Source organism: Panthera pardus, unplaced genomic scaffold (genome assembly GCF_024362965.1).
Source record: "Panthera pardus isolate Hobbes unplaced genomic scaffold, ASM2436296v1 HiC_scaffold_16, whole genome shotgun sequence".
NCBI lineage: Eukaryota > Metazoa > Chordata > Mammalia > Carnivora > Felidae > Panthera > Panthera pardus.
Genome location: NW_026526721.1, coordinates 26,758,194 through 26,785,906, shown reverse-complemented (window position 1 = coordinate 26,785,906; position 27,713 = coordinate 26,758,194). Strand labels below are relative to the sequence as shown.

General features: G+C 36.0%; 1 long non-coding RNA gene across 1 annotated transcript in view; it reads left to right on the top strand.

Moving 5' to 3' along the window:
- LOC109277838 (uncharacterized) overlaps positions 1-21,846 on the top strand; it is a 380,857-nt gene extending 359,011 nt beyond the window's left edge. The window contains exon 7 of the long non-coding RNA XR_002085347.2: positions 21,332-21,846. This is a non-coding gene — a long non-coding RNA (uncharacterized LOC109277838). The remainder of the gene's footprint in view (positions 1-21,331) is intronic.
- Positions 21,847-27,713: the final 5,867 nt, after the last annotated feature.

The following is a 27,713-nucleotide window of genomic DNA, read 5'->3' as shown; positions in this document are numbered from 1 at the left end:
GTAAATTTCTTAGCCTAGTCTTTAGCACCGAGAAAACATTCAGTGAATATTAATTTCTTCCTGTTTGGGTCTTACTATTTGCCTTTGCTATACAGACTATTGTTTTCATCACCCAAATTTACTGGGCATACACTGTCCCAAACTGTGAGAGGCAAATATCATTGGGAAATTATTTCAGATCCAGGGGCACTTAAAAATTATTTACTATAAATGTGTTTATCATATGCTTCCTGAGTGCCACCTATAGGATAGAAAAAGAGATATTCTCGTTTCAAATAGCTTATGGTCTACAAAAGGTATGTCTTATTTAACACTCTTTGTCCTTTTTGTGTGCCTTAGCATTTCATAAGTCTTGTAATTTGGCAGTTTATTCTCTTTTATACTTTATAGATGAGACTTCTATGTGGTGTGTCCTATTTTATAGTTGTAGCTGAAATAACTACCCATATACTTTGAGTTGCTTTGGGCAAGATATGGGGTATTGTTAGGATTTTGCAGTGCTTATGCTCTGTTCTTATGATTCCCTATACTATGCAAAGGTCTGGTGATTAAAAACCATAGACCATGAAAATGTTAATAATTATGGTTTATAAAAATGCTATTTCCAGAATAATTGGACCAAAATGCAGTATTTACATATGACTTCAATCCCTCTAAAAAAAGCTATTATTTAATTTCTTTTTTTAAGTGAATTAATACAATAACATTGATCATTCAGTTTCATAAAGTAGCAATTACATTACTTAGTCAAAGGACCAAAGCATTCTAATTGGACTGTTCTCTGGGAGTTAACAAGATATGCAGAATAAACTTGGAGTTTTCCACCTTTGCATCATAAGTGCCACCACTGAACTTGAATAGTGAAGTAGAAGGTAGAAGACCACATTCTAATACCAGTTTTACCATTAGTTATCTTGTGGAACTGAACCTCTCTCCTTTTCATTTTCCTCATTTACAACTGATTTATAAAATAAAGATGTGGAGGAAAATGATTGTAAAATGATTTCAGGAAAAAAAAATTAGCATCAGATTAGACAGTTGGGTATTTTTCCATTCCACAGGGGACATTTCCACAGGAAAGAATAGCCTTAACTTAAATCACAGCATTAATCAGAACTCTTTTGATAGCAAAAGCTCAAAATCGAGCTCAGAGTAGGAAACTGTGTATGTACATCATCATCCTCTCTTCCTCCTTCTGCCCCTCCCCCTTCTCCCCCTTCCCCTCCTCTTTCCCTGCCCTCCTCTTCCTGCTTCTCTTCTCCTCTTCTCCTCTTCTACCCAGGTGCTCCCCCCCACCCATCTCAATATCTGTCCCTCTCTCTTTCTTTCTCTAATGTGCTAACTTCATTCCTGGGTGGTTGACTTCATTCTCACATTCTCTCAGTGTGATGGCAAAGATAGCCACTGGCAACTCTAGACATGCATCGTGCATAATTCCTAGAGCTTGTGATTCCAGAAGAAAAAAATAAAAAGGTTCTCTCTGCCCCTCCATCAATTGCATTTCTCAGAAAGGCTCTGATTGGTTCTGTTTTGGAGCCACTACTCTGTCCAGATGAGAGTTACTCAGATTGGACAGACTATGAGGGGAGGAAGAGCAAGATTAACATAGCAAGGTTAATGTCAATAGCAGAGGCTGAAGAGAATTTAAACAGGCAAAATATAACAGGGCTCCCAACAAACACCACAAATTTCCAAATTGTTTAAGCAGAGTGATATGTTATGGGCTTCTATCAAACATGTTTGTCTTGGTAATCTTCGTGGAGCCTATGAACATACATACAGGCAATATTAACTTATTTAGTCCAAATGTGCTCTGTACATAACTATAAAACATTTGCAGCAGCAAATTGCAACCTTGAGTGTATCATGGAGATTAATTGCATTTTCTTAACATTTTCTGTGATCATTTAATACATGGCATACATCGGGAAGGTCAGCATTTGGACTCATGGGAATTTGACATTTTAAAAATTATTTAAGATCATTACAAATGGGGGTTTGGTAAAGAAGCCATAGTGATTATATTCTGTAGTCCAGTGTTTATCCTCAGCCACCATATGTTTAGGCTGTTCTGTTGCAGAAAATTTTATATCCCTTCCACTTTCGCCTCTAATATTAGGGAGTTTTATGTTGCTGACATCCTAATCATATAAAATTATATAATGGCTGTAATTATATACAGATATGACAACTTATTTGGCTATATTTGTAGAGAGAGATGTAATTATATCTCTATATAATTGTGTCTATTATATGATTATATATGTATTATATATGTATCTATAATTATATCTATAATTATATCTATATATACTTGTAGCCATTATATGGTTTTATATGATTAGGATGTCAAACTGTTCCCTTCTTGCCTGTTGTTTATTATGGTATGACCTGGGCAGTTTTAAACATTATACTATCAAGAACTACTATTTAGGGATCTTTCTCAATAAGAAAAAGATTAATTTGCTATGAATAATGATTCTAATGCAAAACATTTTGGGTGTTTTTTTTGTGATGCAGATGAGCAATGCTATAAATATAATTTAGAGAGTTTGAAAATTGATTTTAACACTCACAATTCTTCTCCTTAATTAATCAAATTACAAAATTATGCTGTGGTTTCAAGTATATTAAAATAAGTTGTCATATTTGAAACATCTGTTTATGCACTTATTATGAATATGTGTTTCTAAATGTCTGAAATATAGATTACCATAAATAACGTTTGTTATTTATTCTGTGAAAGTACTATACCTACTTCCTCCCTCAACGCTTGTTTATTTCCCACAAAGTAAATTTTCCAGATTGAATTTTAGCGTTTTCTTATCACGATGGAAGCGGAAGGACCAGGGTTTTAGTTAAGGCTTGCTGATTGGCTAAGAAAAGCGATGACTGTCATCAGCAGCCTTTCCAGACACTGTGCTGTGGCTCCAGACAGTCAGCTGGTACTATCGCTTTGTCTCAACTATAAATCACAGTCTTGTAATGGCCAAGGCTGACACCTTGACATTTTCAAGAAGAGTAAAAGACCTGATTTGAATGGAAATCAATTTCATTGCACAAATCTTGGGTTACTACTCCAAGCCTTTTCTTATGTCTTCTTGAGACTTATTTGAGAGTTTCATGATCATCAGAGGATTAGTTCAGTCATACTATTGCTCCTTTTAGCTATAAAATCACATTCTTACTTCCTTCTTCAATCTTGGAATGGAAAAATTGATTTTTAGAATTTTATATAAGAAGAAAAATCACCAATAAGCCAGAGTTTATTTTAACCATGATATACTGAAAATTTAAAAATATGGCAGTAACATCAACTGCTATTTAGCTTAGCAAATTTTTTATAATATGTTCTGTGATTTAAAAATATAAGCTGTGTACACACATATACAGATTAACCTTTGATAATTTAATAATACATAATGTCATTTATGGAATGATTTTGAACTTCAGTCAAGTGGGTCTCAAAGCCAAGAATCCTCTGAAAAGAATTTGTACTTTTATATTCTTGCATATAAACGCCAGGTTCATATATTCTAAAGTCAATAAAAAATAGCATGCATTTATTTTTTTTTTTTTTGTTCCAAGATTTTATTTAAATTCAAGTTAGTTAACGTATAGTATAGTTTTGGTTTCAGGAGTAGAATTCAGTGAGTCATCACTTAACATATCACACCCCGTGCTCATCCCAACAAGTGCCCTCCTTGATACCCATCACGCATTCAATCCATTCCCCCACCCACCTCCCCTCCAGCAGCCCTGTTTGTTCTCTACAGTCAGAAATCTCTTATGGTTTGCCTCCCTCTCTGTTTTTATCTTATTATGAATAGCGTGCATTTAATTGTATTAGGTGGGTGAACCATTAAACTCTGCCTCAATGATTTTGAACATTCAACCCAGGAGGTACAAAAATAACTTCACACTTGACTAGTGGTAAAAGAAGTTATTTTTAGATATTTTAGGAGGTTGCCACTGAAAGTTTTAAAAAATTAACCTACTGTGTGACATCTTCTACCTTTAGGAGAACACTACCATTTCCTTAAAACCATAGAGAGGAAGAAACTTCTGCTTCCCTAGTATTGTTGCTTGCTTGCTCCCTCCACAAGAGTGATCTAAATTCAATGAAGCCTTAGATCTTCTCAACTATTAATGGAAAATTTGAGCATCACCTCTCTGTGTTTGTCAAGTATGGAAATATTACCACAAAGTCTGGTAGTGATTTTTCTTTAATTTTTTTTGTTTATTTATTTATTTTGAGAGACAGAGACAGATTGACTGGGGAAGGGGCAGAGAGAGAGGGAGAGAGAGATAATCCCAAGCAGACTCTACTACCTGCACAGAGCCCCATGTGGGGCTTGAACTCACGAAACCTCCATATCATGACCTGAGCCGGAACCAAGACTTGGACGTGTAACCGACTGAGCCACCCAGACGCCCCATGATTTTTCTTTATCTTCATCATTAATCTTCAGCTTTGTCCTAAATCTCACTTCTAAGCAGGAATACTCTTTGATTGCTAAATTCATTATTTTGTAATGCCACACAGACAAGTAGGATTACAGATCATTATAAACAGTACACTTCTAACCCTTAAATCTTTCTATCCATCGTTCTACTTATCCATATATTCTTTCATTATCTATACAAAATAAGAATCTGCTCTACGTATGTGGGAAATACAAAATGAAGTTAGTAGCCTTTCTTCACAGGATATTATGTTCTTATGAGAAAATAAGAAAAACTAAAAAAAACCTTACCAAGCTATAATGTGATAGATCCAGAAAGAATACAAAAACACAATGCTTTGGGATTTGCAGTGTTTGGGGACATGTTTACTTAGTTATTGAGAATCAAGAAAATTTCCCTAGAAAAGACTGTAGTTAGCAGCTATGTGATAGATAGGAAGGGTTTCTAGAAGAAGGGATGGAAGGGCTGGATTTCAGGAGGAATATACTCTATGTGCAAACATACAGGAACAACAACAACAAAAAGATGGGCTATGTTTGGCTTTCAATTTTGTTGGAAGATTGAGTATATTTTTACAAAAAGCCAATTGGAGAGCAAGCTAAGAGCAGCTTAAGGAGGCTGTACAGTGCTCACAGGGGCTCTTCTGGCAATTGTGCAGTTTTACAGTGTGGTAGGCACTGGGAACCTGTTAAAGATTTGGGGGGAAGATGCAAGAATGAAAGATACAAGATTAATCTGAGGTCAGTGTAACTTAAGACCTCAACCCAGAGGACATATCAGAACTACTTATAAAGATACACCACTCTTACTATCCTATAAATTCCAACTCCTTAGTTTTGGAATAGAGCCTACACAGACAGATGCATTCTGTAAAGCCTCCTAGATGGTCGACTAACACTCCAGTTGAGAAATAATTGGATAGAGAATGTTGAAATGAGAAGATACTGGGGACAATTAGACAAAAGAATAAACAACAACAACAACAACAACAACAAAAAGATCTAAACCAGAGGTTCCTAACCTGGGTCCCCATACCCTGGGTCTTTTGAAGTTTTATGTTCCCGTTGGATTACATGAAACATTTCAAGCAGGCGTGCCATTTCTCTGGGGGAAATAATCTAATAGTATTAATAAGGTTCTCAATAAAGACTAACCACCCCGAAGTTAAGAACCACTATGCACAGTTAGTGTGAAAAGGAGGTAAATGTGAGAAATCTCTTGACTGTATACTAAAGAGGACTTAATGACTAAGTAGATTGCATTGGTATACAAAATGTGGCAAGGAAAAAAAGGAATAGATGACATTAAATTTCTCCACCTTTTGACACTAGAAGAATGAGAGAATCATGATAATCCTTCTGTGAACCAGCATCAGACCCTCCTTGGTTCTCATTTCAGTTAATAGAGCTTTGACATCAGACACATTGGATTTATGGTGTGACTGTGACATTCAGAGGTAGATGTGAACAAATCATGGAAAATTGGGAGGTGGCTACATAGCTTTGAAAATCATTCTCCCAGAAACCTAGTTGAGCACTTTGAAGTCAGGAACCTATGCTGCTTCTATTTCGACGCTCTTTTTAAATGACTTTCATTCCAGGGCACCTGGGTGGCTCAATTGGTTAAGCATCCAACTTGAGCTCAGGTCATGATTTTACCGTCCGTGGATTTTACCCGCGTCGGGTTTTGTGCTGACAGCTCAGAGCCTGGAGCCTGCTTCAGATTCTGTGTCTCCGTCTCTCTCTGCCCCTCCCCTGCTTGTGCTCTGTCTCTTTCCCTTTCTCAAAAGTAAATAAAACATTAAAAATTTTTAAAAATAAAATTTTTTTATTTTATTATAAATTAAATAAAAAACAAATGACATTTCTTTCCCAGGTAATCTCAGGATGACCATTGGAGCTCCATCATATTGTTTACTTTCAGTCAGTAGGAATAAAAAGAGAAAAATAAAGACACTGCACTTCCTTTTAAAGATCATTTCCGGGTGCACCTGGGTAGCTCAGTTGGTTGAGTATCCAACTTCAGCTCAGGTCATGATCTCATGGTTTTTGAGTTTCAGCCCCACATCAGACTCTGCGCTGATAGCTCAGAGCCTGGAGCCTGCTTCATACTCTGTGTCCCCCTCTCTCTCTCCGCCCCTCCCCCACTTGCACTCTGTCTCTCAAAAAATGAATAAGCGTTAATTTTTTCTTTTAAAAAAAAGATCATTTCTGGAATTTTTCTACACATCTTCCACTATATCTTTAGAACTTAGTCACCAGGTACACAAAGCTTTTGGGGAGTGTGTGCATAGAAATATAGACTTTATTCTGGGTGAATAGTCATTCACCCAGTTAAATACTAGAGGGAGATGAAGACAACAGATATTGCAGGAAAACTAGCAATCTCTGTCATTATGAACATAACCTTAAAGCTTTCAATGATTTTTTTAATTTTTAATGTTTATTTTTGATAGAAACAGAGTGTGAGTGGGAGAGGAACAGAGAGAGAGAGAGAGAGAGAGAGAGAGAGAGAGAGAGAGAGAATCTGAAGCAGGCTCCAGGCTCCTAGCTGTGACAGAGCCGGATGCAGGGCTTGAACCCACGAATCACAAGATCATGACTTGAGCCGGAGTCAGACGCTTGACCGACTGAGCCTGCCCAGGTGCTCCTGAAGTTTTCAATAATTAATAAAACAAAATCATAATATCTCAACCGTTAGCCTAAATAATATATTTTTATTGGAAAGAGGTAGAAATATTTTATAACATTGTTTTATGAAAACATATCTTCTTTCAAACTCCTGTCCTCCTCAAGTGACTCATTTCCTGAAAATAATGAATTTTTTTATATGCAACTGGAGAAATGGTATTACTGGTTACAAATGGAGTTAAACATACTGTTCCAATGTTATTAAACCCTGTAGTGTCAATCCATTTTAAGCCAATTAAAAATATTTTCACATTATTCTAAATACAGCTAGTTTATTTACAAAATAAATATAACTCTACCTGCACAATGATAACAAGAGCTCATATTATAAAATTTTTAAATTGTACACAAATAAAAAAGTGAAAAATGTATTAGTCTCATCACTCAGAAAATAACACCTATTATCATGTAGTATATACGCATACCTTCTCTCTGTCTCTCCCTTTTGTTCACACACACACACACACACACACACATACATTCAGTATTTTCATAATCATTTCTAACTTGGTTTCTAATTGGTCAATACCAAATGAACACTTTCCCACATATTGTCATTTTAACATATGCTCATTATGTTATTGCTTTGGTATAATATAAGTCGCCCATTCAGAAGTATAAATTGAGTTTTCTTCCATCCTTTTTTCCCTAATATAAATAGTATTCTGATGATAAATACAATTTTATATAATTATGTATAATGATTCCCTTGGGATATTAATTGGGATAGATGACAATGGCCTGAATGAAAGTGGTGGCAGTGGAAATGGAGAGACAAGGAGAGATCAGAGGAATATTTAGAAGATAGAATTGATGGAGCCATAGTTAACTGTATAGGGGGATGAGACCTAGAAAATTTCAACCAAGGTTATTCCTTCCCCAAATCATGCTTGTTGCTTTAGTTTTCTCTATTCATTTAACAAATGACATTTATTGCTTTATGGGGAAGGCAGACACAATCAAGAACCAGTCAACAGAAGATTTAAAGTGCCTAGCAGATTATGTGTTCAAAAAGTGTTAGCAAGTCAATAAGCTCAAAACAAACTGCTCTAGTTTGGAAGGGCTAGGTTCCTGAGAGGGAAATGACTTTATTTTTAATTCCTAAAGGACATGGCCAGAAATGTTAACCTGATGCTAGAGACCTGGATTGTAGAATTTTTTAAGGTTAACCATAAAAGAGAGAAGGGTTCAGGATGAACTAGTAGTAGTTTTCTATCACAGAGGACAACATGAAACTTCGTGGGCTGTGGGCAGTAAGAACCCAGCCTAGAGTCTAAGAGAAAGGGAGGAAAATGGATGTAGATGAAGAACATCATATATTCGGCTCCTTGTGTTGCAGCTTCTATGGGAGGGAAGCAAGTAACAGATTCCTGTTAGATGAGTATAAAGACAAAAGGGCCAGAGGGGTTATGGTCACTGCCCACTCGGAACCCTGGGAGGCAGCTTTGTAGATGCTTGTAGAAATGACATCAGGGGAGAACGAGAGGGAGTCTGAACCTGCACCCTTCCCCTCTAACCCTTCACCCATCACCATCTCCTAAGAAAGTCCATTAACCGAGCATGGAAAAACTCTGGAGAAGTTTCCATGTCCTCAAGAAGCATCAAGGATTTAGCTGACACAACAGGAGGATGTTGCGGAAATTCAGAGGATCCAAAGCACCAGCTAGACCAATATGGAGAGGTTTAATCAACAAGCTAGACTTCTGGAGAGTAACATTATATAGTTTTACTGCTGAGGGAAGAATTTTGTGAATTTTTCAAGGGTGAAAGGCCAATACCCAAAGAGACATATTAGCAGAGGTTAGTGAGGACCAGAAAACTGGGTAGCCTTAATGGGGAGAAAGTAGAAATCAGAGATGAGAAACCTTCGTTATACACTAAATTCTTATGTATTCTAGAATGTTCTAGTCCATTTTAAAATGGTAGAGACAATAGTGACAACTATATTTCTAGGTTTTCTTTTTCCTTCCTAGTGAATTAATTTAGAATGTCTTAAAATTGGAAGCTTTTTCATGCAAAGTTGTGTATCCAAGGGTAGCATATGATTTAATCTGGCTTTTTGTTGTTGTTGTTGTTGTTGTTAAGTTTCTTTCAAGACTTTGCTTTTTCTCCTTTTGGTTTAGTCCTTAGGAGATAGTCTAGTTTATTCACTCAATCAACAAATGCATTGAGGACTTTCCATATGGCAAGCAGATTATTTTAATCTATAAACTTAGTTTTAATTTTAAACTTAGTTTCAGCTATAATTTATTTTATTGTATTTGGTTAAGGTTAATTGAACATATTAATGCCTTTATACTGGATGGAGCATATGCTTCACCTGATTCTTGCTTATGGATGGATTTTAGGATTATAGTTAGAAATAAACAAAAGCACAAGCACACCTATTTACAAAAATACAGGAGAGATTGATGCTTTTAAAGAAAGTGTGCAATGGAATAGTTTAGAAAGATTGTCTATAGGAACATCGTGAGAAAAACAGTACTATTTCTTTGTTAGTGCTTCCAATATCGTTTCTGGGAATCCAAGTGGAACAGAGAATCCAGTGAAATCTGGTGCTTTGCAACATTATTAGGCTCATATCTGCAAGCTAACCATGTGTGATAAGGCTAAAATGTAAAAGCATTTAAATCAATAGCCCTTTCAGATGCTTTTCTGATAAAATTGCCTCATTTTCTTTTCTAGCTAATTAATTCATCTAAGGAGAAAGATTAAAAGAAAAACTTATTTATATTATGAGTAATAGGACCCAAAGAGTGTATTGGACTGTATTGTTGGCATCTTTGCAACTAATAAGACCCTTTTAATAATCAGATCTCAGAAACATCTGTCTTAGAAAGAGGTATACTTTCTGGCTTCCATTTACTTGAAAAGGAATTAAGTTAGGGTCAGGAGCAGAGGTTAGGTTACTTCTACCTGGAAATTAATCAGAAAATTCATTTCACCCTTTGATGTTGCTTTTCTGTCTGCCCCTCACCCCACTACTACCACCTTTTATGTTTTTAAAATACTAAAACTCCTTTTCATGCATCACGGTAGTTTAAGGAAATTTGAAGTTTGGACTTAGGTAATTATATAGTGAAAATATAATAGAGCAGGATAAAATGTTTTAAAAGATGTGGCATCTTAAAGAAAATTCACTGAAATTGTAAGTGACTGTAATATATTGGCAAATTTCAGGCTACGTTCTTAGTCATATTTCTGCTAGAAGAAACCTACTTTCCATTTTGTGTTTTCTCATTTGCATTACTGCAGAGTTATTCATGCATATGAAGAGGATATTATTCATCTCCATATTCCTTCCTGTCCATATTCCAAACCCAATATATTTATGAGTTATACATGAAGAAACACTGCTGTATCTATATATTCATACATACATATCTATGTGATTCAAATTTGGTATTACAACTGGATAGCATGCCCAAGTGATAACATTATGTGCTAGATGTGTCTTATTACATCATTAATGGCATATCAAAATTGTCAAATATGGTGAAATCCAATAATTGTAACTGACAAGCTTTAGCACGATTTATCTCCATTGGGAAGGATTGAAAAGAGAGAAAGGAATGTACTTCTGAATTTCTCTTCCAAGTGCATATGACTGTATGGTAAGCTCTTGTTTCTTCTTCTGCAAATATTTTTAGTGAGATGCCATTTTCGCAGTATTTACGATAACTGGCTTCTGAAGTTTTTATGTGCATAAGCTGTATCATCTCCTAAATTCATAAATCCAGTGCTGTTCTAGAAAGAACTACAAAGATGAACTGGCCAAAAGAAAAATGACCAACCTGTCAGGCTTATCTCCCTCTAATGTTTGATTCTTCTTAACTGGATATTCCAGGAAATTATTTCACTTGAAAGTTTAGGTGGAGTTCACAAAGGAATATTAGCTCTCCCTTACTCTTCGGTTCTACCCCAACCCCTTCAATAGGCAAATATTATTGCTTAATTCCCAAAAGTTTTCTCTCAAAAGTATGTTGGCATTTGGGAATAAGAGGAAAATAGGATGACAGTGCATTTTGTAGACACGGAACTCATTCATTACAATGATGAAGTATTCAGGAATCCGCACCCTTTGTGTCCTGCTTGATCTGTGTTTGGGGATGGTGTGGAGGAGGAGAAAGAGGAAGCTTATGTATTTTCTCTTTAAAATTAATTCCCAGTTAGCCATTTGTTAGTGGGCTGTTTTTAAACCCAGAGGACATTGTGATTGCATTTCCCTTTTCAGTAATTGTAGCAGATATTAAAGTGAATGGACAATGGTAGACATGTATAGGATAACCTGGTTTTCCAGACGGACCACTTGTGTGAGATCAAACGGCTACAGCACATTTAGGGTTACAGTCTCCTTCTTTTCCTCCTTATTCTCAACCGCAGTGGAGCTTTTTCCAGCGTTGCCATGGTAACACTATATCTGGCTGCTAGCTCTGTCGTAAGTTATTGAACTGAGACTGGCTTTTGGTTTAGCAGATAATTAGGTTCTGTCTCACAGGTTCATTTTCCTGTGACTGGGACGTGAATATGACCTACAGCTGGCCTCAATTTCAGTGTCACAGACAAAACTTTAACCCTTCCCGAGCTCCCAAGGCACTCTCTGAAGCCTTGCTTGTGAGGTGGAGGAAGTCATACCTTGTAGAGGATTACCATGTCTCCATTTTATTTTTTATCTTCACCATAATACTATGGAAAATATGGTCAAGGTTGTACGCTTAGGGCATTTTCAAAATTAAAAATATAGCAACAACGTGTGTGTGTGTGTGTGTGTGTATACATATATATATATACTTATGTATTTTATATATAACATATAATATATAAAAACTTTCCATAGTCATTACCATTTCCTTGCTTTTTAAATAATTTTTAAGTCACATCAAAGTGCCTTGTATTGCAATTTGGCTTCCACAGTGTTTAGATTTCAAAAACCATATTTTCAGGAATATTAGCTTGGTACACTTATTCTCAGCTTTGGGACCTGTCTGCCAATTGATTCACACCCCTCCCTCTCCTTTTTATAAAACCCAGATTTTAGCTGACATTGAAAGGTTCCTTTGGAGTCGACAAGCAAGTCTATGTTACCAGGAACAATGCCACCACTCTAATAAAATGTCCAAATGTTCTCTCAGGGCTTGAATCTTGTTGGCTTGGGAAACCAGCAAAGATCTGCCCTTTGTTTGGGACAAAGAAAGAATCATAACTTTTGGAGCAGACACTGAATACTCACTGCAACATGGAGAGCTGTAGGGTTAATCTGAGAACATATGTCCCTCTCTGTCAAACAATAGGAAAGACCCTTAAGAGAATGTTTGAGAATTTTAGTGCATTTCACCTGAAACCTTACAATGAAAAGGTAAGAAAGGAACAAGGGACAGGTGAGACCACCATAATTAAAACATTAAGTAAAGAAATTCCATAGTTTAGTTGGCTGAAGAACTGTATAACTGTGTCAATAGAGATAGGCAAAATTCATAAAAGGCAAGACTTTAGAAGATTCAACCTTGTATATTGGAACTAGGATACATGTGTGTGTTGTGTGTGTGCATGTGTGTACACAACACATAAACTGTATTCTGTTTTAATCCATTTCACCCATCCTCAAACTCCAGATGAGAAGAGTATCTTGAATAGCAGCAGCCTCAGATATCCTGAGTATGAGCAGCTGTGGCTCTGGATTGTGCCATGAATACAGTGTGGAGGGATTTGGGGTCAGAGTCAGGGGGGTTTGTATGAACTAAGAGAGCCTATAGATGAGGAACCCAGTTGTTGCCAATTACCTCCACTGAACTGAACTTCTTTTGACCTCTTATCTCAAGTATATAGCACCTATTGTTCTCTTATTAACGATCAATGTTTGTTGAATAAATATTCGAATTCTTCCCTAATCTCTACTCTGTATAGTAGGAGCTAAATTAGCACTCAGTTATAAAGAAGACTTAGGAAGCCTACAAGAATTTTCAATCCAAGATCATTTGAACTATCTTTCCGTGGTTCCCAATAACCCCTAAGGCCTATACACGTGGGTCATCTCTTGCCTGAATTATTGCAATAGCCTTGTAACTGGTCTTCTTCCTTCTTGTTACCCACTCTAGTCTCTACTATGCACAGGAGATAGGATGTTAATCTAAAGGCAAATCATTTGAAGTCAGCACCCTCCTCCTAACTTCCCAGTGGTTTTCCATATAACTAGAATATAATACAAACTCTTCACCGTGCTTGCAAGGCCCTCTATTACTTTGTCCCTGCCTACCTTGCTGACCTCATCATCCCCTCTTTTCATTCTCCATCTTGCTTTTTCTCACAGCTGAGGGCAGGCCCCTGGGGAGCCTTAGCTTCTGCTGTTTTCCCCACCAAAAATGCATAGCTCACTCCTTTACTTTTATTCTGGTCTCTCTACTTGAATGTCACCTCCTTAGAGATGCTTTCTTTCCCTAAACATCTTAAAAAGCACCTCATTCATTGTCTAGCACCTTTCCTGATTTAAATTTTCTTCATAATGTTATCATGTCTTGTTATCATGCTTGATATTAGACAACATGCAAGCAATTATACTCCTTTCCCACTAAAATATAAGCTCCATATGGACAGGAACTTTGGTTATTCATGAGCATACCTCTAGTGCCTAGAAACTGGTAGGCTGGATCCTAGTAGCCTTTACTAAATATTTGTAGAATGAATAATTGAATAAAGAGATTCAGGTAGAGGGCCTGGGTATCCAGTGAGAACAGTAATGAGTGTTCCTGACATAATGAATGAAATCTTACCCTACATTATGAATTCACATGAGTGGATACAATAAAATTTAGAGACGTAGCTTATATTTTGGGGACTGCTTTCATTAGAGGAAGGTAAAACAAAGAAAACAAGGAATCTGAGCTTATTTCTGCCTCATCCCCACAAGAATTTAACCTCACATAAAATATCATCCATTTGTCAAACATATCACAGCCCCAGCCATTTTGGAAAGCCTCTTCTGTATGGGCCAGATAGTAAATATTTTTGCCTTTACAAAGGCCATACAGGCTGGGTCACAATTACTCCGCACTTCTGTGAACTAGTGTGTGAAAGGAGCCATAAACAACACATAAACAAATGGGTGTGGCTCTGCTCCAGTAGAATGTTACTTATAAAAACAGGAAGTCAGCTACATTAACACATAGGCCATAGTTTGCTGACCCCAAAGTAGAGAGTCTTTCCCTAATTCTACCTCCCACCCAGTTACTGGAAGAACGGCCCTCATATCTCATCCTTTCAAGAAATCAAACAAATTGGGGCAGGGCTAGTTAGTTGTGGAACTCGACTGGTGCTAGTTTCTTTCCCTTCTCCTCTTATTTGTTCAAAGTTCATCCTAACTTTAACTGTTACCACAATAGCAATAACTGGGCGATGTCAGGTCCTCCCAATGACATTTCCATTTCTTGGAAAATGAAAGAAGGATACATAACGTGGTGTATTAGTAAATGTCTAGCAACTGGCTCTCTGGGGGAAAATAATGACATTTACTAATATCCATAGTGTACATTCTCCCACCACGGCCATTTAAACTAGCAATATGATGTCACTTAACGTGGAGTTAGGGAAAAAAGATGCACAGAATAGTCTCCTGAATCAGTATGAGCTGGCTCCAGCCCACAGCAGGATACATATTTAAAAGCAGCAATAATTTTGCTCACTGCCATCACAAAGTCTGGAGCAAACAGTGGTGAGTTTGACAGAAGCAACTGACTAGATGATCTCTTGGAATGCCAATCAGTAAATAATGAAAAAGTATATAAATGCAATGCTTATGTAAAGCCCTTAGCTCAGTGTTTGGTTAAAATACATACTCAGTACATGATAGCTATTACCTTCTCAGTTTAGGTTATTGTAAGCATTAAAATTAAATGTTTAGCTACAGACTCAATCCAATTTTAATGTCCTTGTGTTAATAAGACCTCTCCACATTGAAGCAACGATGATAAAGGAATTTTATGTAGCTATTCGTGACTCTGCCCAGCAGAAGGTTAAGATAGCAACAAAATACTCAAACCGAATTTAAAAAAAGCCTCCACTTGACTCCAGCTCTTCATAACACTTCTGTGTTATTTTCCTTCAGTTTTAAACAGAATGCATTTTAGGAGCGTAGTTCAATTATTGATTGAATAGTGGGTTCAATTTGACTACAATCCAAACAAATACACTCCATTTAGTTCAAGACCAGGGATGGGCCAACAAAAGGGTAAAGGTTTCGCTCAAGTTTTGATGCACACTCAGACTGAATTAGTAACATGGATGTCTTCTATTATTTGGCCATGAACAATACAGTTCCGTTCAAGTTAGGGAAAACTAGCAAAACAGCAGGCAAAATATTGACAATGGTTTGGGTAACCAGACAGTAAAACCGACATCAATCTGAAAGGATTAGTGGGAAAATATATATGGACCCTTAAAGAGATTAACATACAGCCTATGTCTAAACACTCAGTATTTCACAGAAAAGACTAATATATGCTGTTCTGAATATGATAAAAGTGCTTTTTGAATTATTTACCTTCTAATCTCCTCTGCTTATTCCCTTCAATCTATAAAGTTTTCTGTACTTCCATAAAAGGTATGACTTAGCATTTGGTCTGAAGGAGAGGATTCCTTTCAACCTTCCAGCTAATCTTAATCTTTTCTCTTTGCTTCTATGAACACATAAGCCAAATATATTGGTCTCGTTGTGGTTTCCTGCTCTGCTTCTTCAGTGACCTCTGTTCTAGAAGACTCATTTTAGGTGGAATACCTCAGCCCAAACCCTGGTCAGAATGCCCCCCAGCCCCCAAATATTACTAAATGAGCTGAATTTTCTGTTCCAATGAGTGCTTCCATATGTATTGTTTGCTATATTTTCTTTTGGTTTTCTGCTTATACTATTAATGGAAATATATTTTAGATAATCATCTTTCTTTTTAAAAGTTCTGGTATTATGAAAATTCCAAATAGATACAGATTAGAAAGAATGGTGCTACAAACTTCTACATGCTCATCACCCATAGAGGTTTAACTATTCAACATTTTTTGGAGGGGGAGGGGGGCAACTGATATCTTTTTCCTCCAGCTATATTGAGATATATTTGAGATATATTTGACATATAACATTATGTAATATATTGTGAAATGATTACCACAATAAGGTTAGTTAACACATCCATCATCTCATATAGTTATACAGTTACTTTTTCTTTTTTTTTCTTTTCTTTTTTTTTTTTTTTTTTTTTTTTTTTTTTGGTGGCGAGAAGTTAAGATCTACTCTCTTAGCAACTTTCAGGTATATGATACAGTATTGTTAACTAAAGTCTCCACGATGTATGTGAAATCCCCAGGACTCACTCATTTTATAACTGGTATTTTGTATTTTTTGATCACCATCACTCATTTTGCCCCCACTACTCAGCCCCTAGCAGCCACTAACCTACAATCTGTTTTCAGATTCCACATATAAGATCATACAGTGTTTGTCTTTCTCTGTTTGACTTATTTCACTTAGTGTAATGCCCTCCAGGTTCATCCATGTTGTTGCAAATGACAGGATTTCCTTCTTTTTATGGCTGGATAATATTATATATATATATGTATATATGTGTGTGTGTATATATATACATATATATACACACATATATGTATATATACATATATATGTATATGTATATATATGTATATGTATATATATGTATGTATACATATATATGTATGTACATATATACATGTATATGTATGTACATGTACATATATATGTATGTATATACACATATATGTATATATGTGTATATATACATATATGTATATACATACATATATATGTGTATATGTATATGTATATATACATATATATGTATATACATACATATATATGCGTATATATACACACATATATACATATATACACACACACACATATATATATATATACATATATATATAACATTTACAACATTTTCACCAATCAATAGGTACTTAGGTTATTTCTATATCTTGGCTATTGATAATGCTGCAATGAACATGCTGGTGTAGATAAATCTTTAACATAGTGATTTCATTTCTTTCAGATATATTCCCTTCTGTTCAATTTTCATTTAATTTATGGCCAAACTGGTCTCATCTATACCTACCATTCACTCATTCCTAAGTTCCTGGATTATTTTGAAGCAAGCCCATACATCATATAATATACATACATCTATAAATAGTTCAGTGTGTACCTCTAAAAATAGAGCACTATTTTTAAAACTATAAAAGCATTATTACATTTGCAAACATTTATAGTAGTTCCCTAATATCATCAAACATTGCATAAGTGTATACATTTTCGTGATTGTCTTATTTTTTTTTACAGTTAATTTGTTTGAATGAAGATTCAAACACAGGTCACACATGGCGTTTGGTTGATATATTTCTAAAGTCACTTTCAATCTCTAAGTTTCCTCTTCTTTTAGTTCGCAATTTATTTGTTGTAAAATGGAGTCATTTGTCTTTCAGTGTCTTTCTTATTCTAGGTTTTGCTGAATTGCATCCCTGTAGTGTTGTTGACCATGTTCTTCTCTACTGGTAATTCCTGTAAACTGAAAGCTAGAATGAGGTGCTTTGTTCAAGTTCTTTTTGCTTTTGTTTTTGTTTTTGTTTTACCAAGATTTACTCATAAATGGTATTGTGTATATCCTACCAAGAAGCACAGAGAAAGCTCGTCTTGATTGTGGCTAAGTGGGAGGATGTTTGTGAATTCATAAGTATATATTGGTTGTATCACCTAGGAACAAAATTTCACAAACTCATATGTTAGAATTGAATATGTCATTATTTTGTGATATTTCAAAAAAAGCAACTTAATCTTTAGTGATTCCACCAACTGAGTAAGTATGAGCACCATTACCCTAGTGAATATCAGACTATGGATTATTCCCCCCATATGTCTGAAATTGGATTAAATTATGGAGAAATTCCAGGGGACATAACCTTGCACAAATACAAGGCACATATGTAGAACTTCTCTAACTTAAAATAATCATTGGTGGTTCTCGGAAAAGAGTGAGGAGCACTGTATTAGAACCAGACTGTTGTGGTGACCCCTCACTTTATAAGAACTTTAAGGGAGACTAATATGGAACTAGATTTCGAGGTCAATTCAAAGCATCAGAATTATCTTCTGGTGGAGCTTGTGAACTATTTCCGCCTACTCCAAGAAGATGTACATCCTTGTCTATGCTGGAATGCAGAGCTGAGATAAAAATATGAAAGCATGATAAGAAATCTCAACTATCTTTTAAAAACAGAAGTATATATGCATTCTTAGGAATGGAAATAAAAGTATGTGATTGTTCATGGGCTTTCAGAAATGTATGGATTTTAAAATAGCCACCTTTCTGGTTGCCTTTTTGTTTCCTCTCATTAAAAAAACTGGAGGGGCTCCTGGGTGGCTCACTCAGTTGAGCATCTGACTTTGGCTCAGCTCACCATCTCAGGGTTCATGAGTTCAAATATCACATTGGGCTCTCTGCTATCCGAACGGAGCCTGCTTTGGATCCTCTGTCCCCCTGTCTCTCTGCCCCTGCCACACTCATGTATGCTCTCTCTGTCTATCTCAAGAATAAATAAACATTTTTTAAAAACTGGAGGGGTGCCTAGGTGGCTCAGTCGATTAAGCGTTCGACTCTTGATCTTGGTTCAGGTCATGTTCTCACAGTTGAGTGAGTTTGAGCCCTGCATCAGGCTCTGAGCTGATGTCGCCAAGCCTGCTTGGGATTCTGTCTCTCTTCCTCTCTCCCCCTCCCCCACTTGTGCTCTCTCTTTCTCTCTCTCTTTCACAAAGTAAATAAGCTTAAAAAACTGGAAAATTAGGGATTTTGAATTTATAGTTATCTCTTTGTGATAGAACTCTAATTTCATACCTCTTGCCAGATATGAAGAAGGTATATCTTTCTACTGTATATTTCTTGGGGATAAATAAGTAATAATTTTCCATGTGTGTGGGTACTTTTAATTCAAATCTATGGTATCATGTATAAAATACTCCAGTTATTTAATAATACATCACAAAAATTAGACCCATATTCTATCATAAAACCGGTGGAGAATATCTTACTTAGACTCTGAGAACTGCATTACCTTAATAAGTTCTCTTCAATTTCTGTGGCTCCCTCAATATATTTTAATACCATATCAGAAATTGGAGAAGCTTTTCAGGGAAGTGACATAAATCTACAAAATGAAATGTGGGAGTCTGTGACCCAATTCTTATATTTCTTTTCTTCCTGCTACTTCTGTTCCCAAATAAGAAGGTGGACATGTTGCTTTGTAATGACATATTATTGTTACCAATTTTTTTAAACTTTTTTTAATGTTTATTTATTTTTGACAGGGAGAAAGACAGAGTGTAAGTGAGGGAGGGGCAGAGAGAGAGGAGGAGACACAGAATCCCAAGCAGGCTCCAGGCTTGGCTGTCAGCCCAGAGCCCGACGAGGGGCTCGAGCTCACAAACTGCGAGATCATGCCCTGAGCCCAAGCTGGACGCTCAACCGACTGAGCCACCCAGGTGCTCCTATTGTTACCAATTTTTAAAAGAATTTTGTTTTAGATAAGCTCCTTAATCTAATGTGTAACTTTTAAATTATTATTTTATATAATATCTTTCTTGTAACTGTAAAGTTAGGAACCTGGAACAGGCTGAGCCTTTAGAGCAAAATGTTGTCAAAATCGACAAGGTGAGCCCGAGGCAACCCCAAACTTGTAGTCTCTACAGAGAAAGAGCAGTAAGACACTCTGGGTAAGGTTGGGTCAGGAATTATTACACTTCTCAAATGATGGGATTCTTATTATTTTATCTCATATTTCATGATACACAGGTCCATAAAAATTAACTGTCTTAAGTAAGGTGGTTTAGTGCTAGTTTCTCTGACAGCACTCTGTGCTGATTATGAACAGAAAAGTGTGAAATACAACTTAGACTAAAGAACAGGTTAATTTTTGATGATTCAACAAAACCCATCCTCTGAGAGTTTTACTTAAGAACCTAAAAATTCAGGTCAGTATAAAGAACTGGCAATTACTCAGAAAGCTTCAGAAGGTATATATCCTGATCTGTTGATGTGAACAACTTTTAGCGATATGTTATAAGGTGAAAAAACAGCTTCATGGAGTGCATGTAAATATATTCTGTATTAAATTAGTTACATGTGTAGTTTCTGTTCTTGTGTGACAATCTCAGATTTTTTTATATGCATTTATGATTCATTTCAAAAGACTTTTCTGTGATTTGGTTGATTTGTAACAACATACTTATGGTACATCATCAAAATTCTTATATTCATTGTAGAATGGTTTTTCAGGGAAGGTAAACATTCTATTGATGTCTGAAAGTAAGTATTCTTTAATTTCCCCGGATAATGACAAAAACGTATATTGGAAAATTTGAGCCAGCACTACATAAATTGAAATGGTCTCTCCGAGGGCACCCCCTTTTTCCCTGGTATTTTTAAGCTAAACAAAATTAACCGATTTTTGAAAGAGTCAAATTGAATACCTTGATCTATTAAACATGTAAGAGTGGCTTCATTAGTTGCTATTTTGAAGCAATAGCACGAAACAGCAGAATTTCAGAGTCTGAAGATACCTCAAAAATCATCCACCCTCTCTTGGGAGGCTGGAATCCCTTACCACTACATCTAGCTTATAGCATTCTACACTGGGAATTAATATTTTCAGAGGTGGGGAGCATACTACTTTTATAGGAAGCTAATGATGTATTTGGATAACTCTAATTTTTAGAAAGTTCTTTCTTACATTGAGCCAAATTTTGTCTCTGAGCAATACCAGGTATGTCTACATGTTAATACTTTGAATATTTGAGGTCAGTTTACGTTCCCTTCTCCCCAACAAATGTTTAATATGTTATAATACATTTTTAGAGATCTCTAAATTTATTGTATTATTATTAGTATACAGAGTTAAAGGTATAGTCTTCCAGACCACCAAGTCTGCCCAAGATTTTTGAACCCAACTACAAGGAGTTAGGGTACAACTACAAAGTTAAAGAGTCCACACAGATCACCCTTACTTCTGACATCAACTGTATGTGTAGGGTTTCTCAAATCAATGCTCAGGTTTGATAATTCACTAGAAAGACTCATAGAACTAACTGAAACCTACCCTACTTATAGCTGTTACAGGGAAATGATGCCAGAAGTCAGCCAAAGGAAGAGACACAATGCAGAGTCTGGAGGGTTCCAAATGTGAAGCTTTCCTTGTTCCCAGGACCTGTTGCCCTTCTAGTATTGATCTGTGACAATACGCATGTGGTAACGCCAAGGGGGAAGCTTTTGTGAGCTTCAGCATCCAGAGTTTTTATTGAGGCTCCATTACATAAGCATGATCGATTGATTTACCAGGTTTTCCAGAGGGTCCACCATGAAAAACAGAGACGTCTGTCACTTGGAAAATCCCAAGGGTTTAGAGGTTACCTCCCAGGACCTATGTACAAAAATGGCCACACCTCTTTTGGATGAGGCCAATTTCCTCACCATGCAATATCATTTACTATTTTCTTGGGTAAAATTCTCCGATTCCTTAATGTGACATGAAATATAGCTTTAGAAGCTAAACATATCTTGGTTGCATTTCTGTAGATAAGTCCTAATTTATCAATGTTCTCTTTTGGGGTCCAGACTTTGGGCTACATTGAAGTATTGCTACTGTAAAGTATGAAATAATACTTTAGAGTCAGGGGTCAGACAGACAGAGAGAATCCTGACATTTAACAGCCATTAGACCTTGTGAATGCTACTTATTCTTTTCTGAGCTTTCATTTTTTCATAGAGAGTTAATAATATTCCATATATTATGGGATCACATGTAAAATCTTTAATGTATCATAGGACCTTAATAAATATTAGTTCTTGTCTGGAAAAAATGTTGGATGATATGAATTTGTGTTTGAGGGGTTATCTTAGGCAAGGTTTGCCTATCCAGTCTTCTAGACTAGATGTATGCATACATTATTAAAACAAAACAGAATTCATTCAATTTATCAAATATTTATCTAAATCCAATTGAGAAGTGTAAAGCATTATGCTAGCAACTTAGAAAAAGGCAGTTTCAGGCTTCCTGGAATGAGAACATTTTCATTAATATCTTTGATATAAGTAGACTGCAGTAGGTGTTGAATTAAGGTACATATCAGATGCAGTGATGGAAGTGCAAGAGAAAAAGAAAGTCTGACTGGGATTATTAGAGAATGCTTCCCTAAGAAGGTGATATGTCTGAAAGGCCCAATGTACTAGCAGACTTTGATAGCACTTTTAGGAACAGTGAATACCATTTTTCAGAATTTATAAATGTATTTACTTGGTGAAAAGTGAATTTTATGACAAGGTATATATAAAATTATCATAAACATAGGAACAGATCATAAATCAAATTATCTTATATCAGAAATAAGTTCTCTAAAAATAAGAGGCAATGTTAAAAAAAACTTTTAACTAAAAGCTTAATCTTTGTAATAAAAATAGCTCGTTGATTTTAAGGGATGTAAAGAGATTGCTTCTGTTCATTGCATTTTAAAAATTCAGAGACTAAAAAAAATTAAAAAATAAAAATCCAGTAGACTTAACCCAATTTCTGATATTTATTATATCAGTTTTTGAATTCCAGGAAAACATAGATTTTATTTAAGGCAGGCAGTTCATTTGTGAGTAGCGAAAGACTTAAACATAATTAATTTGTTCATCAAACAATTCATTCAGCACATATTCATTGGATGTATTCTGTGCACCAGGCACTATTCCAGGCTCTGTGGGAAACTGACAATAAACAAGTAAATATATAGAATGTCCAGTGGTATAAGTACCATCAAGAAAATTAAAGCAGTATAATGCGTGATAGAGAGTGTTGGAGAATAGTCGAATTTGCTCTTTTATGTAAATCGGTCAGGAAATACCTTCTGACAGACATCTGAGCAGACAGGAATCTTCGTGTGGTAACAAGTCAGGGAGATATTCTGGGGTGAGGGTTCCAGACAGAGTAGACAGCAAGAGCAAGGTTCCTGAGTTGGAGCATGCTTGGCATTTTATAGGAGGAGCAAGTGTGGCTGAGAAGAATGAGGGAGGGAGAAGGCAGGAGGTTGCTATATTATCGGGTTCCATAGGCCACTGAAAAGATGGGATTTTATTGCAAGTGGCGCCTCAGTAACCTGACCCATGCCTCCCTCTTAAACCTGTCTTTGCTTCTTATTTTTTCTTCTCTACACTTGTGCTGCCTAGTATGGTAGCCAATACCCCACATCCGACTATTGAGAACTTGGAATGTGGCTAGTTCAGTTGGACAGTATGAAAAAAAGTGAAATATCTCCATAATTTTATATTGCTTAATATGTTGAAATGAAAACATTTCAGGTATATTGGGTTAAGTAGAATAAAATAAACTTCATCCCTTTCCTTTCTTTTAATTAATGTTTTTATTTAGAAATAATTCTAGATTCCCATGTGGTTGTAAGAAATAATACAGAGAAATCCTGTGTTCCCTTTATCTAGTTTTTCCCAGTGGTAATGTCTTATCAGCACAATATGACTACCAGGATATTGACAGAGATACAATCTTACTCAGATTTCTCTAGTTTTAATTGTACTCGTGTGTGTGTGTGTGTATGTGTGTGTGTGTATGCTTATCTATTCAACTTTGTCACATATATAGGTACCACAATGTCAACATTCAGAACAGTTTCTTCACCACCAAGATCCATTGTATTGTTCTTTTGTAACTACACCCACCGCATATCTGTGCTACATCCCTCCCCGGGGCCCCAGCCTTTACCAACCACTAGTCTATTCTCCATTTATATACTTTTTTCATGTTAGAAGTGTTATGTAAATGGAATCATTCAGGGCATATTCTTTGGGAACTGGCTTTGGTCCCTCAGCATAATTCCCTCCAGATTGATCTAAGTCACTGTCTGCCTCAATAGTTCATTCCTCTTTATTGCCAAACAGCATCCCATGAGCGGGATGTACCACACTTTGTTTAACGACTCACCCGTGGAAGGACACCTGGGATGGTTCTCGTTTCTGCTACTATGAATTAAACTGCCATAAACATTCCCGTACAGATTTTTGTGTGAATGTGGGTTTTCGTGTATCTGGGGTAAATGCTTGAGTACAACTGCTGGGTCATATGGTATTTGCATGTTTAGTTTATAAGAAACTGCCAAATCACTTTTCCAGGGTTCTGTATCCACCTGTTTCTTTTTACTTTTTGTAACATGGCTACTAGAAAATTTAAGATTACATACGTGGCTCACATTTCTATTTAACAGTGCTTCTCTTGTGTAGAGCACTGGTTCCTCATCTCACACTCTCCACATGTGCTGTTCTCTCTGGAGTGTGTTCATGACCCCTCTCAGATGTACATGAACGTCCATAGCACAGTGGTCGAAAGCAGAGTCTCAAACCAGATGGCCTGGGTTTGGATCTTGGATCTACCCCAAATGGGGTATCTGATTTTTAAGATAGTTAATACTTTTCCCTCAGTTTTTTTTATCTGTAAATGGGATGATTATAGCAATACCGATCTCATTGGGTTGATATGAGGACTGAGTGAGTTAGCACATGTGAAGTTATTTCTTAATGAGCTCTTTCTGACTCCTGCCCAAGAGCAGATCGAAATCCTTGAATAGGCTCTCATCACAGTCAACATCCTCATTAAAGTTGTAATTCTATGATTATTTTGTATCTCACTTCACTATTGCAGGGGCAGTGGTCTTATCTAACTTATTCAGTACTATATCCTTAGTACTAGTATAGAACTTGCAAAAAGGAGACAGTATATCATTGTTGAATGAATGAGGGAATGGATAAATTGCTTTGAGTCTTGTGTTTTTTTTAAGTTTTTTAAGTTTTTAAACTTCAGTTACCATGCAATGTAATATCAGTTTCAGGTGTACAATTTAGTGATTCAGCTGTTTCACAGAACACTCCGGTGCTCATCACAGCAAGTGTACTTCTTAATCGCAATCACCTATTTTACCCATCCCCCACCCACCTCCCTTCTGGTAACCATCAGTTTGTTCTCTAGAGTTAAGAGTCTGTTTCTTGGTTTACCTCCCTCTCTCTCTTTTTTCTCCCCATTGCTTGTTTGTTTCAGTTCTTAAATTCCACATGTCAGTGAAGTCACGGTATTTGTTTTTCCTCTGACTGACTTACTCTTTGTTATGGCCAAGTAATATTCCAGTGTGTGTGTGTGTGTGTGTGTGTGTGTGCGCGCGCGCGTGTGTGTGTGTGTGCGTGTGTGTATTTATTTTACTATTATATATATATATTTATATATCACCTCTTCTTTATCCATTCATCAGTTGAAAAATTTCATTCAATGTAAGCATTCAATGGAAGCATGATTTACTTTAATCATTTAACTTAATTTCTTTTTCCTTAATTTTCAAAATCAATGTTATTCATGTTTCTCTGATTTAGAAGACTAGGTTTCTATCTGCAAGTTCTATGAACAACTTGTACATGTGGATCCAATTTATTGTGGAGTAAAAATTGTTCTGGAAAAGTGATTGAATTCAATAGTAATAGTACTAAAATATATATGTGTATATATAGAGAGAGAAAATACTCTGTGGCAGTTTTAGTTCAGTTATTCAGTTCAAGCAATCATGTAATTGTTATGATACAATTCATGTTACTTAACTGCTTCCTTTGGATTATGGGCCCTATGAAGACCAATCCCTCAGTCAGTAGGTGACATTAAGGTAAAAGTACTTTTTCATGCCTCTGCAGATACCTTTTTCTCAGTATACCTAGTCCTTAAATAGTAAGCTCCATGACATTCTTAGGAAAGTCACAGAAAACCGTGGCATAGCATAGATGATTTTAATTTACCCACTCTGTTTTAAAACTGTGTACCAACTACCAACAGCACATGCCTGTTTCACACACACACCCAAATATATTTTGTCAGTGATTGACCTTTATCTTCTCACCTACAAAGTGAGGTTACTATAGTAGAAAGAACACTGACTTAGGGTCACTTTGACCTAAGGTGAGTGAGGCTCTTGCCATTAATTCTACGGTCTTGAAAAGACCAATTAATGTTTCATCCTTCATTTCATTTCCTAAGTAATGGGGATGTTGATGAATTCTAAGTGGAATTGCAATGATAACTAAATACAAGTGTCCAGATACAGATGCTAAGTAAAAAATATCTCCATTTTTGGATGGTACCAGGATGTACGGGATGTGCTGAGTTTCACATGTTTTCTTCAATTTTACCATACACCCTCACAGGCATTAGGCCACTGCTATACTTTAGCATGCTGAGTACCAGAAATGCACTTTGTTTAACCAGACAGTTACATGACAAAACTTTGCCATAAGATTATGACTTTCAACTCCAAACTAACCAGTGAAATAAAATACGCCTTCTTTCCACTGAAAAGTATTTGAGCTCAAACTTGTACTGAAGCATATCTGGGTGTAAAAGATTGCGATGCCGTTTGTTTCCTGGTTTAGTGATTTTTAATATCAAGTAGATTAAAATAATACAAAATAACAAAAAATTTGCTAATATTTATTGAATTTTTACTCTGTGCTCAGAACTATATTGATTTGCCAGAACTATTTTAGGATATAATTGATATATGACATTGTGTCAGTTTAAAGTGTATAACATGTTGATTTGATACATTTGTAAATTGCAGTATTATTACCACCATAGCATTAGCTAACACCACCATCATGTCCCATAATTACCATTTCTTTTTTGTGGTGAGAACATTCAATCTGGTTTCTTAGCAACTTTGAAGTATATAATGCTGTATTATCAATATAACTACACAGGTAGCTACTATAATCATCCCTATTTTACACTTGAGGAAACAGGCTAAGAGAGATTAAATTAGTGACTCAAGGTCAGAGTACTAGTAATTATTAAAGCCAGGATATGATTCTTTGTAATGTGAGAGTTCAAGCCTTTGCCAGTGATGCATGTTGCCTCTTATTTCAGTAATAAGTTGGCCACTTGGGTTAATCATGGGGAAGGTGATGTTCCCTTTGTTTTCATATTCCTTATATTTTTCAACACTTTTTATTCATATACAGTCTGGTAAAATAAAATCATGGCCTCTCTTTCCTATGCCTTTACAGTTATTGTGTTACTATGGCCTTTATAAATGAAACAAGCAATGACAACAACAAACCCTTGCCCAAAGTGAGTGAAAATTCTAGCTCCTTTTCTCATTTTCTTATTGCAACGCGAGGACTTTGAGATTCATCACAAATTATCTATACACCAACAACATTTAATTTTCACAGTCAGGTAACTCCTGTGCTATAGACATGAAAGCGTGACACCTACATTTTTACAATCATTTCTCCTACCCTATTTTAATAGAGCTAGCTGGATGTAACTATCATCTGGAATAACAATGTTAAATGTATTATTTTATTTAACTCAAATATTAAATCCTTAAAGATTACCATTCATTTGCCACTCATTTACATATTACAAGTCTATGTTTGGACTTTGTTAGCCTTTTCTCTACTGTACCTC